The sequence below is a fragment of the Myodes glareolus genome, chromosome 7, assembly GCF_982192425.1.
Source record: "Myodes glareolus chromosome 7, mMyoGla1.1, whole genome shotgun sequence".
Taxonomy (NCBI): Eukaryota; Metazoa; Chordata; class Mammalia; order Rodentia; family Cricetidae; genus Myodes; species Myodes glareolus.
In genome coordinates, this window is record NC_142032.1 from 37,799,961 (window position 1) to 37,812,956 (window position 12,996).

Here is a 12,996-nt window from a genome sequence, read left to right on the forward strand (position 1 = left end):
TCAGACCCAGTGATCCAGGGTGAGGGCGAGGTTGAAGGGGGAGGGGAGTGGAAACTGATCTTAAAACTTATCTTTCACCTGTTTCTCTTCTACCCCAAACAGAAATCAGCCCTCCCCCCTCCCTTACCATATACACACACAATGGCCCACAAACATCCATTCCGTGGTTTTGGAAGTGTGGCTGAGCTTTCCTCGCCCGAACTCGGGAAAGGACTGAAGGCAGACCTAGACACGAATAAATAAACCCCGAGAATGGCTCTCGAGAGTTCAGGGGGTTTTGCTGAGAAGGGTAGGGCCCCAAGCATCGCTCAGTCCCTGCCCCGCCGCTGGGTGGCGCCGCTGAGATCTTTCCCCTCCGCCCAGTCCGACGTCCCGAAGTGGCGGGAGCCGAACGAGGTAGCGTCTTTTTTTTCCAGGTCCGGAGGAAGCAGGTGACGGCCGCCGCCCACCTACCCTCCCCCCAACCACGCACACTTTCGATAGGCACTTTTTTTTTCTTTCTCCTAAACCTCCAAACAGGAAATAGGTTGAGTCACAACAATACCCAGGAGCGGCCGGTGGCCGAGGTCACTGGCTCCCGCCTGCTGGTGGCAGCCCGTGGCACTCCGCCTCCGGACAGGCGCTGCCCGCGCCGCACCGTGCCGCCCAACGCCGGGGACCGTCGTCTGGCCGTGCGCTGACTCTACTGGCTGCTGCCGCCCCCCTTCTCCAGGCGAGTACCTGCCGCCCTGTCCTTCCCGGGGTGCAAGATTGCCCTGGAGCCCTGATCGGCCATGGGGCAGCGTGCATAAACGCTGGCTCTTCCTGTGGGGTTTGGGATGTGATTTGCTTTCTGTTTGCTTCCATCTCCCACCCCTGGGCAGACTCGTGTCAAGGAGGTTGATTTAGGAACACCCGGGACTTGAGTGTACGTCGCTGCTACAGGTGCCTGGCTCTTCCTTGTCCTTCCAGGCGGGGACATTGTTTCACTCCTGCAGAGTCTCTTTCTACGTGATTCAGAGGGCCTTTGGGTTTCTGTTGGCAGCGATGGTATCTAAGGGGTGGGTGGCCTGGATGGACGCGGTGGAAGAAGGCTGGTGACGGGGTGCAGATGGGGGCGATCCGAGCAGCCATGGGTCTCTCCCCCCCCCCCCCGTGGCGTACTAGAAAACTTGTGAAACATTAAAACGTGTGTGTGTGTGTGTGTGTGTGTGTGTGTGTGTGTGTGTATACTTGGGGTCATCCGACCCACTTCTAAGGGAGAAGCAGAGTTGTCAACACGCAGGGCGTTGTCAGCTTTCCAGGGCTGCTTTCCCCAGCTCTTCTATGGGACTCTCAGTCAAAGTCGAGCTGAAGATCTTTATGTTGGAAAAAGGCCACCGAATGCCAAGCATTCCCCGAGCTTGAGAAGGGTGTTTTCCAGACTGCTGCAGTTTGCAAGAGGGTTCCTGAGCTACTGTCTCTTGGTTGTCGGTGGCGCCTTCCCAGGCCCACAGGTGTGCATTCTGCCCAGAGACCCCTCCGGCCTCTCAAAAGTTTTCCAACTTGTCCAATTCATTTCAAAGACCAGTTTCCTGGTTAGGAGAGAGGGATCCTGGGACATTGCCTGGAGCCTATTGAAAACCCAGGTCTCAAGCCGCACCCTAGACCTGTTACCCCGGGATCTAGTTGCACTTTGACCTTTGGGAACCTTTGGCACACAGTGTCTCCAAGAAAAGTTGTGGGTGCCTACCACAGGAGTGATTCACACCACCTCCCCACCCAGTCTTAACTTGTGATGCTATTTTAAAAGTGGGACAGACAGAACAGCCACGTTGGACCTACCCAGTCCACCGCAGAGCGATTGGCTCTTTGTTGAGATTAGAAAGTATCTGGCTCGCCTATATTGAGATTAGAAAGTATCTGGCTAGCCTATATAAGCTTGCAGTTTGTGTGTTTCTGGATTTAATTTTTTTTTCTAGCAAATATGCAGAACGTGAGATTGAACATTTTAACCTTAAATGCAGAGTTAAGGGACATCAGAGACACCCAGTTTTCTTCATGGACTGAGAATACTGACTAGGAATAGAAGGTAAAAGCGGAGTCACATAGGCAGAATGGAAACAAACGTCCCGGTGTACCTGAGGGGACAGGGCAGGATAGTAGCAGAATTTTGATGTGTGCTTATAAGAGCCCAGAGGATCCCCCCCCCCAAAGAATGGAGTCACCCCGGGGGTTTCAACCTGCAGCAATTAACTAAATATAAATGCAGATAATCTCTTAATTCCTCATCCCCTTGATACTGGGAAATGAATTTGCACTTAGAGAAAAAATACTTAGAGTAGAACTTGGTAGTGCTCGCCTTTAATCCCAGCACTTAGAAAGCAGAGGTTGGATGATCTGTATGGGGGCAAGGCCAGCCTGGTCACTCCAGGCCAGCCAAGGCTACACAGTGAGACCCTGTCTCAAAGCAAAGCCAAACACAATCCCTTTTTGTTTGCTTATTGGGTGTGTGAGAGGGTCAGAGGGTGTACATGTGGGCTTCCATGCCAGGGTACTCCTGTGGAAGTTGGGATAGCTTTGTGGAGTCTGTTTTCTCCGTCTACCTTGTGGGTCCTGGGGGTGGAACCTCTCGTCACACTTGGCTGCAAGGACCTTTACCCTCTTGAGTCTTCCGTCCAGCCCTGACCCCTTTTCTGTGTGCATGAGTGCATGTGTTTATGTGTGCATGCATGCATGCATGTGTGTGTTGGCACATGTGTATGCTGAATGCACCTGCATCTGGAAGTGAGAGGTTGACATGGCTTCCTCAGTTGCTTTCCTCTTATGTATTTTTTTTTTTTTTTTGAGACAGGGTTTCTCTGTAGCTTTAGAGCCTGTCCTGGAACTAGCTCTTGTAGACCAGGCTGACCTCAAACTCACAGAGATCCACCTGCCTCTGCCTCCCAAGTGTTGGGATTAAAGCTGTGTGCCACCACCGCCCGGCCTCCCCTTATGTATTGAGACAGTATCTCTTACCTGAACCCAGAGCTTAAGGATTTGCTAGTCTGGCTAGCCAGCTTGTTCTGAGGGTTCCTGTTTTAGCTTCCAAGCTGAGATCACAGGTTGGCCTCCACACTCCACACCAGCCTAGCATTTTCTGTCACCCACAAGTGAAGTTTGAGTGGAAAGTGCTATACCCACTGAGCTGTCTCCTCAGTCCCTCCCCCACTTACTCTCCATCTCTCCCTCCCTCCCTCCCTCCCTTCCTTCCTTCCTTTTCCCTGTCTTTATTTCTTTTTCTTTCTTATGTGAATAGGCGTTTTGACTATATGGAAGTCTGTGCACCATGGTCTGTGTAGTACTCTTGAAGGCCTGAAGAGGGCATTGTGCCCATTGGCATTGGGTTTTGGGACTCAAACCTGGGTCTTCTAGAGGAACAGTACTCTTAGGCACTGTTTATATATCTTTATATATACATTTATATTACTATATATACTATATTATTTATTCTTTATATTTATTTATATTACTACACATGCTGTTTATATATATAAATATATATTTTTAAAGATTTTATTTATTATGTATACAGTGTTCTACTTGCATGTGTGCCTGCAGGCTAGAAGAGGATACCAGGTCTCACAGGTGGTTGTGAGCCACCATGTGGTTGCTGGGAATTGAACTCAGGACCTCTGGAAGAACAGCCAATGCTCTTAACCTCTGAGCCATTTTAAAAGATTTATTTTATGTGTCTGTGTGTGGGTATGTGCCTGACGAGACCAGAAGAGGGCATCAGATCCCCTAGAGGTGGAGTTTCCGGTGTTTGTGAACTGGCTGTGTGCTGGGAACCAACTTAGATCCTCTGCAGGAGCAATGCAAGCCCTTAACCTCTGAGCTCCAATCCCTGTTATTTTAGTGTTCAGTGTGATGTTCCCATAACACCATAGTTGTAAGAATGTTTCTATAGTTTAGAAAAACTTTGTGGTGATGAGTTACTTGTTTCCAGATGTCCGGTTTGTGGTTTGAAGGCGCACTTCAGTCAGAACATAAATGTGAGCAGGTTTCAGAAGTCGTTGTGATAGAGCAAGAACGTGACTCCGAACACAGTAGATGGGGGCTGGGGTAGTGGGTAGTTTAATAAATAACTTCACGGTGGCAGGTCCTTCATACAGGCTTTCTTCTTTCTTGAGACTGTCATCTGAAGGAGGTGACCACACGGAGGAAGGAATTTACAGCTTCCTTTGATTGAAAAGTCCCTTTGAAATCGTTGACGATAACTCGGCCAAGGTCTAGCGAGAAAACTCCATCTGCAGAAGAATCCTGCATTCACAGAGTTCCAAACAGCTAATTCTTTTTGCTTCCAGCAAGGCTAGGTGGGACAGATTTCCCTCCTTTCTTAGAATGTCTATTGAGAGTCATTGTAGTTTCATGTTTTATCTGCTGACAAGTACGATTTTGCAGCCCACAGAGAGGGGAAAATGATCCTTAGGAAATACTCAAGGAATAATTTTATTAAGAGTGAAAATTTGCCAACTATTCGACTCACTAAATCAGTCTTGAATGTTGGAATATGTAGGCTTAGACATATCGTGGTTCTATTATATAAACAGCCTTAGGAGTCATTTGGATAAATGCACACACACGTATACATACTTGAAAGGACCTGCAAGCTAAGATGCTGTTTTTTTTTTAAATATTAAAACATTTTGATTATTTATTTTTATGTATGGATCTTTTGCCCACCTGTATGTCTGAACAACACGAATGTAGTGCCCTCAGAGGTCAGAAGAGGACATATGGGCACAGACACACATTTGGATAGAACACCCACACCAGAAACACACAACAACAATAATTAAGATTCAGAAAAAAACAACAATAATAAAAGATTCAAAAAAATCAGTCTGAGTTTACCAGTTGTAATCAGCACCTTTCTTCTTCTTCTTTTCCTTCTTCTCTTCCTCCTCTTTTCCTTTCTTTCTTTCTTTCTTTCTTTCTTTTTTTTTTCTTTGAGACAGGGTCTCTCCTTATAGACCTGGCTGTCCTGGAACTCACTGGTATCAAACTCACAGATATTCTCCTGCCTCTGCCTCCCAAGTGCTGGGATTAAAGGCATCCACTATCATGCCAGGCCTTTCTCTTTCTAAATTAATGCGTCTTGATTGTGATCTTCATGGAGATTTGGAATACTCGTTTTTCCATAGGAAAGATTAAGTACTTAACCTTGATTTAATGTCAATAAATATTTAATGCATGACCCATTGCAAGCCAGAGATTTCTGGATATATTGTTATCCAGTCTTCACAACCACCCCAAAGGGTTTTCCAGCCCTCCTCTTTCCCTTTCTCCTCTCATTTGACAGAACAGAGATGAGGTCTCCCTGGTCTTCTCATTTGAAACCATGCTTCTTTGCGTCATCTATCCGTATGTAATTAGAAGTGCTTGGTTGCTTGTACCCACTCATTGCTAGGAAACTAGACATCCATTTATTCTTCATTCTGAAATATCAGGTTCTGCACTAAGCATTGAAGTCAATGGGGAAAAAGAAAACATGAAACAAAGCAGAAGTAAATTCCAAAGGAGCAAAGTGTTCTTTTGCTGGCACCCGAGACCCCTGATGGCCTAGATTATGCTTGGCTTAACAGTGGCGTTAATATAGCTAGGCTAGTGCCTGGCAAACCGACTCTGGGATACTTTTATGACTGACATGGATCAATGATGTTATTCTTTCATGCCAGCCTGAAGGTACTACCTGGTACTTCCGAACCGCAGTCTAGCTGCACGTAGCTGGATGTGATGCACACCTTAGCCCGTCATTCCCTAGCTAGGCAGGAGGATGGAGAGTTCTGTGCTGTCCTGGGCTACATAGCAGAGCTGACCTGTGCTTCCCAGTTGGATCAACAGGAGCATATATCACAAATGCAGGGCTGCTGCATGCCAATGTGTAAAATTAGAGGAATAATTATCTCCTTCCAGGACTGCAGTGAGGCCTCAAAACAAAACAAAACAAAACAAAAAACTCGTATGTGTAAAAGTGCTTGTAAACTGTAAAGTGGTAACAAAAGCAGCCTCTTATCTCCATTTGGGAGGAATTTATACTGAAAAGGAGATAGAAAAGGCCACACAGCGGCCTCACACTCTTTAATTTATCTAACACTTTTCGGTTAACAAGTCTGTTTGTGATTTTCTTGGTAGATTTGCACCAGTTAAAAAGCATTTTTTTTTAGAGTTGGGCATGGTGGCACAGGCCTTTAATCCCAGTAAAAGGCAGGCAGATCTCTGAGTTTGACTCTAACCTGGTCTACATGGAACCAGGCCTACATAGTGAGACCCTGTGGAAAGAAGGAAAGAAAGAAAGAAAGAAAGAAAGAAAGAAAGAAAAAAAAAAAGAAAGAAAAAGGAAGGAATGAAGAACAATTTTATTGAGATTATTCATGTACCATCCACTTTACCTATTACAGTGCACAATTCAGTGTATACTCATTGTGTAACTATTATGATGTTCGATTGTTGAACACTTTGTCTTCCTAAAAAGAACACCTTCTACTTGCTGACTGACATGACTCAGTCTCCCTCCCCAAATGTCCCCAGGATAACCATTGGTCTGTCTTAGGGATTCTCTTGCTGAGATTCATTACCAATACCATTACCAAAAGCAAGTTGGGGAGAAAAGGATTTATTAGGCTTACACTTCTGTATCACTGTTCATCCTCGAAAGCAGTGAGCGAGGGAACTCAAGCAGAACAGGTACCTGTAGGCAGGAACTGATGCAGAGACCATGGAGGGATGCTGCTTACTAGATTGCTGTGAACATTCATAGAAGTTTTCATAAGAACATTGAGTTTAATTTTTCTTTGGTATGTTCCTAGAAGTGGCAAATCTGTGACACATCTACTGAATACCAGGATCTGCTGAGCTACTTTCCTCAGCAGCTGCATCATTCTGTAGCCACTGGCTCTGCGTCTTGTATCTTCATCCACTTGAACTGTTATAATTTTCTATAGTGTGTGTGGTGTATGTGTGTGTTCCTGTAGGTGTGTACATGTGCATGTAGGGCCAGAGGGTGGCTTCAGGTTTTTTCCTCTATTATTCTCCATCTTATTTTTAAAAATAATTTATTTTTATTTTTTTGTATCTGAGTGTTTTGTCTGGATGTAAGTACACTGCTGCATACAATGCCACTGGAGGCCAGAGAGTGCATTGGATCCTTGCAACTGGAGTTAGATACTGTTGTGAACTACTGTGTGGCTGCTGGAAACGGAACTTGGGTCCTTTGAAAGAACAGCAAGTGCTCTGAATATCAGCTATCTCTCCAGCCCCTCCATCTTATCTATCTGTCTGTCTGTCTGTATCCATCCATCTGTCCGTCTGTCTGTCTTTATCCATCCATCCATCATCCCTATCTATCTATCTATCTATCTATCTATCTATCTATCTATCTATCTATCTATCTATCTATCTATCTATCTCTATTTTGAGGCAGAGTCTCTGTACCTGGAACTCATAGATTCAGTTAAACTCTCTGGCCAATGAGCTCCAGGGATCTTCTATCTCTGTATCACCCATCCCTGAGGTTACAGATACCTCGCTGCCTGCGTTGTCTATAGGTGCCAAGGGTCCAAACTGAGCCCTCTCCCCTGCTACCATTTTCATTGTTTTTAATCTGGGCTCTCTCTCACTTTGGTATGGAGTGGTTTTGATTTATATTTCTTTCATAGCTGATGATGCTTATTATCTTTTTTATTTACTTGTTTTTGCTTTTTAGGAGGATGGGTTTAGGGTAACTCTATTATGTAGCTCTGGCGGTCCTGGAACATTTCTATGTAGACCAGTCTAGCCTTGAACTTGCAGAGATCTGTCCCCTTTCCTCTTCAAGTGCCCCATTTATTAATTTGTTTTTAAGACAAACTCATGTAGCTAAGATTGGCCTCCAACTCATATACAGCTGAGGATGACTTTGATCTTCTGACCCTCTGTATCCACCTCCCCAAGTACTGGGATTCCAGGCATGTTCTGTGGAATGCATGCCTGGTTCCTGTGCTGGAGACTGAGCCCCAGACTTTGTGTGTGATGTATCCCCAACCACTCATGTGTTTCTTAGACTGGTTTTTCTTGCCAATTTTCCCCCTTAACTGTTAGATAAAGAAGAAAATCCACGAATAGATTCTCTTGAAGTGTAAGTTGAGCCATTTGTTCTTTTGGAATTTGTTTTGCTTTGTTTAAATTTTCATTTGCTTCAAGACTTGATGTGGTACCTGATCTTCCAAAAGATGTGACTGAAAGATTAATAAATACGCAAAGAGCGTCTTTGCGGTGTGATTTGCATAGATAAGGAAGGACTTATTCTATGGGCTGACGTAATGTCTATAAAAACATTGTACACCTGTCTTAGGGTTGCTGTTGCCATGATGAAACATAAGGACAACCGCAAGCTGCAGAGGAAAGGGTTTATTCGGCTTATACTTCACATCACCGTTCACCATCGAAGGGAGTCAGGACAGGAACTCAAGCAGGGCAGGAGCCTGGAGGCAGCAGCAGAGGCCATGGAGGAGTGCTGCTTACTGGCTTGCTTCCCATGGCTTGCTCAGCCTGCTTTCTTATAGAACTCAGGACCACCAACCCAGGGATAGCACTACCCACAATGGGCTAAGCCCTCCCCCCATCAATCACCAGTTAAGAAAATGCCCTACAGACTTGCTCTCCTCTCAAATGACTTTAGTTTGTGTTAAGCTGACATAAAACTAGCCAGCATAACACCCATTTAAATGTTAAAGACATGACAGTGACCATTTAAACATTTTAGCAGAGGTGGGGTGGGCAATGGAAAATTTAAAAGAAGTAAAATGGTTTAATGAAAGTGCTTACTGATTAGCATCTGTCAATTCTATTTATTAAAATCTACAGTGAGGCTGGGGCTGTAGTTCAGTGGTAGGTGTGTGCTTAGCATGCTCAAAGCCTTGAGTCTTGCTGGTACACAGCTCCGTCCCAGCACTCAGGAGGGTGAGGCTGGAGAGTAGAGAGTCCAAGGGCCAGCGTGGACCTCAGGGTGAGATCCTATCTCAAGCAAAACAAAACAGAAACCCAACACCAAGAATAAATAAGCAACCCATGCACTGTTATACTTTGAAGTCCTGTTAGTACAATTTATTGATGGGTATCTAGAATCAAATTCCTGCAGGAGAGCAGTTGGGATATTTGTTATTTTCCAAGCTTCCTGGCAGGGTTTTTTCCTCTGCTGTGTGGAAGATTAGTTATCTTTAAGCTGTGTAATCAAAAATCAGTATTGAATTTCCTAGTTGCCTGTTGTGTCTTATGGGGACTTAGTTTAGTGAACTCAAGTTTTGACTTCCTACTAGGAAAAATGTTGCTAGCCCCCAGAGAAATAGAGGAATGAGCTGAGCTTGGTGGGAGAAAATTATTTCCTATTGAGAACTGCCTGAGACAATGGTGGTGGACTGGCTTGTGGAGGGGAGTGCAAGGAATTCTCCAACATTACTGTGTGTCTCCACCATGGGAGAGTTGGGTAATACATGGGCCTCCGACCCTACTGCTAGAATTCTGATTAAGGGAGTCTGAGAATTGAGTCTCTTAAGAAACTCCTACCCGGGACAGATGGTGCCCCTGACGAGACAGGGGCCGCTTCTAAGCTGAGAGCCAGTGGTGTGTGGGCATTTGGCAGTAGAACAGTAGCATGTAAGGTGGTAAGGTTAGGGGATGGTTGGGCTCCTGGCCTGCGGGTGTTCGTGTTGTGATGGAAATAGGGCACAAAAAGGGAGGGGGGCTGGAAGGAAGAATAGGAGTCTCCAAAGTATTAGATGTAACTCACAGAGGGTGGTCACATGACCAGAGCAGTCAGGGTCTACTAAGTCCTCTAGAGTGAGAACTTGGGTGGTACTGTTTTCAGGGGAGGGCCTGAGCTGCCAGCAGGTGGCAGGTTTGGGGTATGTAGGTCCTGTTGTCCTGGCACTTCCTCTGGAAGGCACATGTTACCAAGGGGCCATTTGTGCAGCTTACGGTCACAGGTCAAGTGTGGACTTTTCCTTTATGATTTAAAGGACCCTCTTGTCCTTCAGGCCATGACCGATTCCTCCCTTTTCCTGCCTATCATTACTGATTAGCCTAGAACCAAGGTGAGCTCTAGGATTCCTTTGTGTACATGGTGTTCGCGTCACTAAAACCCACTCCCCTCCCGGCCTGTCCAGCTTAATAGCTTTAAAGATTTGTGTAGCCCTGGGCCCAGGGTTCTTAGCATAACTGGATATAAGCCGATTCTGAGAGTGGGTGCTGACATACGCGAGTGTTTGTGACAGTCCACGTCATGAAGGTCAGAAGGTTTGCTACAGGAAAGAATTGCCAGCAGGGTGGTGACCCATGGGTTACAGCACACACCCCTACCCTTCCTGCCGGGTTCACAATGTCCAGGCCAACATCCTCTCGTTAGCTTGTATATTCAAATTTGAAGAAATGCTTAGCATGTCTGAAGAGGTAAGAGATTCTCTTGGGCTTGGGAAAGAGGCCTTAGTCTGTCCTAAGCACTCTCCTGTCTGAGCTAGCAGAAAGTGATCTTGAAACATCTGTGCTTTAGAGTTGCCTAGCTCTGCCTGTGACGACTGGGCAGGGGTTGAGTAGCCTTGGCATACTTTAGACATTCCAGTTTCTTCCCCCTCCCACTCAGGCCTTTGCACACATTAACATTACCATATTATAACTCCCCATAGAGTGTGTGTGGCCCCTGCGCAGTGGGCAGGACTGGACAAGGAGGATTTCACAAGCTTGCTTACATGGAGTGCTCCCCAAGAACAAACTCAGGTTTGGTAGGTTCAGGAGAGTTCCCCAGACTCAGCAGGTGGCTGGACTTGGGACTAACTCATTAGAGTACAAGGGCACATATCCAAACCATCCATGGGAAAGCAAGTGGAACAAAGGTCAGAGAAGCCAGGATCCAGATGCAGTGCCCCTGGGGTTACCCAGGGGAGTCATGGCAGACATGTTTCATTCCCACACACACTACGGGGAGCAGTCGTGACCTCACGGGTGATGTGGTACCAACTAGGGAATTTCCTCAGAGGCTCAGCACCCAGGCATTTTGTTGGGGAATTGTTACATTGGCATCCTCAGCATACCTGTGCCAAGCCCCCAAATTCAGACTCCACAAAGGAAGGCAGATATTGAGTAAAACCTACGTTATTTGTTTAAGCATTTAGAGACTCTAGTTAGTTCAGTTCTGGGACTAGGGAGTCCTCCCACCCATTCAAATTCTCAAGCAAGATCTGAATGTAACCCTGGTACTTCCTCTTCTTCTTTTCTTCTTGGAGATGGCGATGTGTGTGTGTGGGGGTCTTTCTATGTAGCCCAGGCTATCTCGGAACATATGTTGGAAGCCAAGCTAGTTTTATCCTTGTGATCTTCCAGGCTTGGCTTCCCGAGTGCCGAGATCTCAGGTGTTCTTCACTGCACCCAGCTTTTTGAGGACGGTTCTTGCAAGTGGTACTCTCTAAAGGACAGCACGCAGGTCTGTGATGTTGGCTGGCTTTTGTGTGCACAGATAGGAATGAGACCAGAGATTGAAGCCATGGGTGGAGCCCTTGAACTTGAAAAGGGGATCTGTACAGGGTCTGTGTTGCGGAGAAGACAGAAACAAACTTGTCCCTGTGCCTTTATCTTGACGGGTAGGTACGGTAACCTGGATTCTCACTACAGAGACCTAACAATGGTGACGCTCTCTGGAATAGAATGGAAAGACCTGCTCATTCATTCTTTCTTGATTTGAAACAGTAATTCATGCTGTAGCCCAGGCTGGCCTGGAAAGCCTGGCAGCTCTGTTTCAGCTTCCCACATGCTGAGATTATAAGTATGAGCCTCCATGCCCAGCAATTCATTCTTCATCTACCTTTTTTTTTCTTTTAAGACAGACGCTCACTGTGTAGTCCTGGCTGACCTCGAACTCACAAATCTGTCTCATAAGCACTAAGGTTAGAGGCCTACGCCATCATAACCACCTCATTCTTTTTAAGTTAAGAAAAAAAATTGTATAGCTCTTTGGCCTGTGTGCCTGATGCCTGAGGAGGCCAGGAGAGCATGTCAGGATCGCCTGAAACTGGAGTTAACACATGGTTGTGAGCCACCATGTGGGTGCTGGGAATGGAACGTGGGTCCTCTGGAAGAGCAGCCAGTACTCTTAACCACTGAGCCGTTTCTCCAGCCCTTATTCATTGTTAATGTGCTTATTCTTGTTGCTGCCCATCTACTTGCTAGGCACAGGGCCTGGTAATGGGTATGCAGCGGTGAGCAGGCTCTGACCTCATGAGACCCATGTTCTAAAGGGAGATGGGTAAGTGCAGAGCCAATTAGATCCCCATGAGCAGCCTGTTCCGAGGTCCCCAGGGCACCCAGACTTCTGTCAGGAGGACTCGGAGGCTTTAATCAGACTAACCAGGGAAGGAGTCACATCACCGCTATTGCCTGTGAGGCCCCGTCCGAGTCACTTATTAACACGGGGCCTTTCTCCCTTTAAAGACACGGGACGTTTATGGCCACTTCTGGAGGCTATTTTGAGAAGTAAACAGGAGAGTGTAACTAGGGCATTTATCTTGGTGACTGGCACAATGGAAATGTTCACTAAGTGATGGTTTAGAGACAGCTAGCCACAGGGAAGCTGCGTCTGCTACAGAGGCTGCCAACTGCTGGGCCCTTGCTCTGCGTAGCCCTGTTAGGAGGCGGCTGCCCTCCTAACCCCCAGCCTCGACTTCATGGGCTCACAGTATATCTGTGTTCTAAATTAGAACATATTTTTTTTTTTTTTAAAAAATTTAAGACAGGGTCTCTCCATATAGTCCTAGCTATCCTGATACTTGGTACATAGACTAGGCTGGCCTTGAATTCAAAGAAAATCTACCTACCTCTGCCTCCTGAGTGCTGGGATTAAAGATCTGCAACATTGTCAAAGTTCCCATGACTGAATACCTGGGAAGCTGGATTCAAACGTAGGCATCTCGTTCTAGATTGCAGGGTCTTAACCTCTCTGCTGCCTTAATTGAGAGAAAGCCTTAATACCAG

At 46.2% G+C, this 12,996-nt stretch overlaps 1 protein-coding gene across 2 annotated transcripts in view; it reads left to right on the plus strand.

The window, feature by feature from the left end:
- The first annotated feature begins 385 nt into the window (after nucleotides 1-385).
- Tjp2 (tight junction protein 2) overlaps nucleotides 386-12,996 on the plus strand; it is a 113,910-nt gene continuing 101,299 nt past the window's right edge. For both annotated transcript variants that reach the window (XM_048438724.3, XM_085693730.2), the window contains exon 1: nucleotides 386-712. The gene's annotated coding sequence lies outside the window, so the exon portion shown is untranslated. The remainder of the gene's footprint in view (nucleotides 713-12,996) is intronic.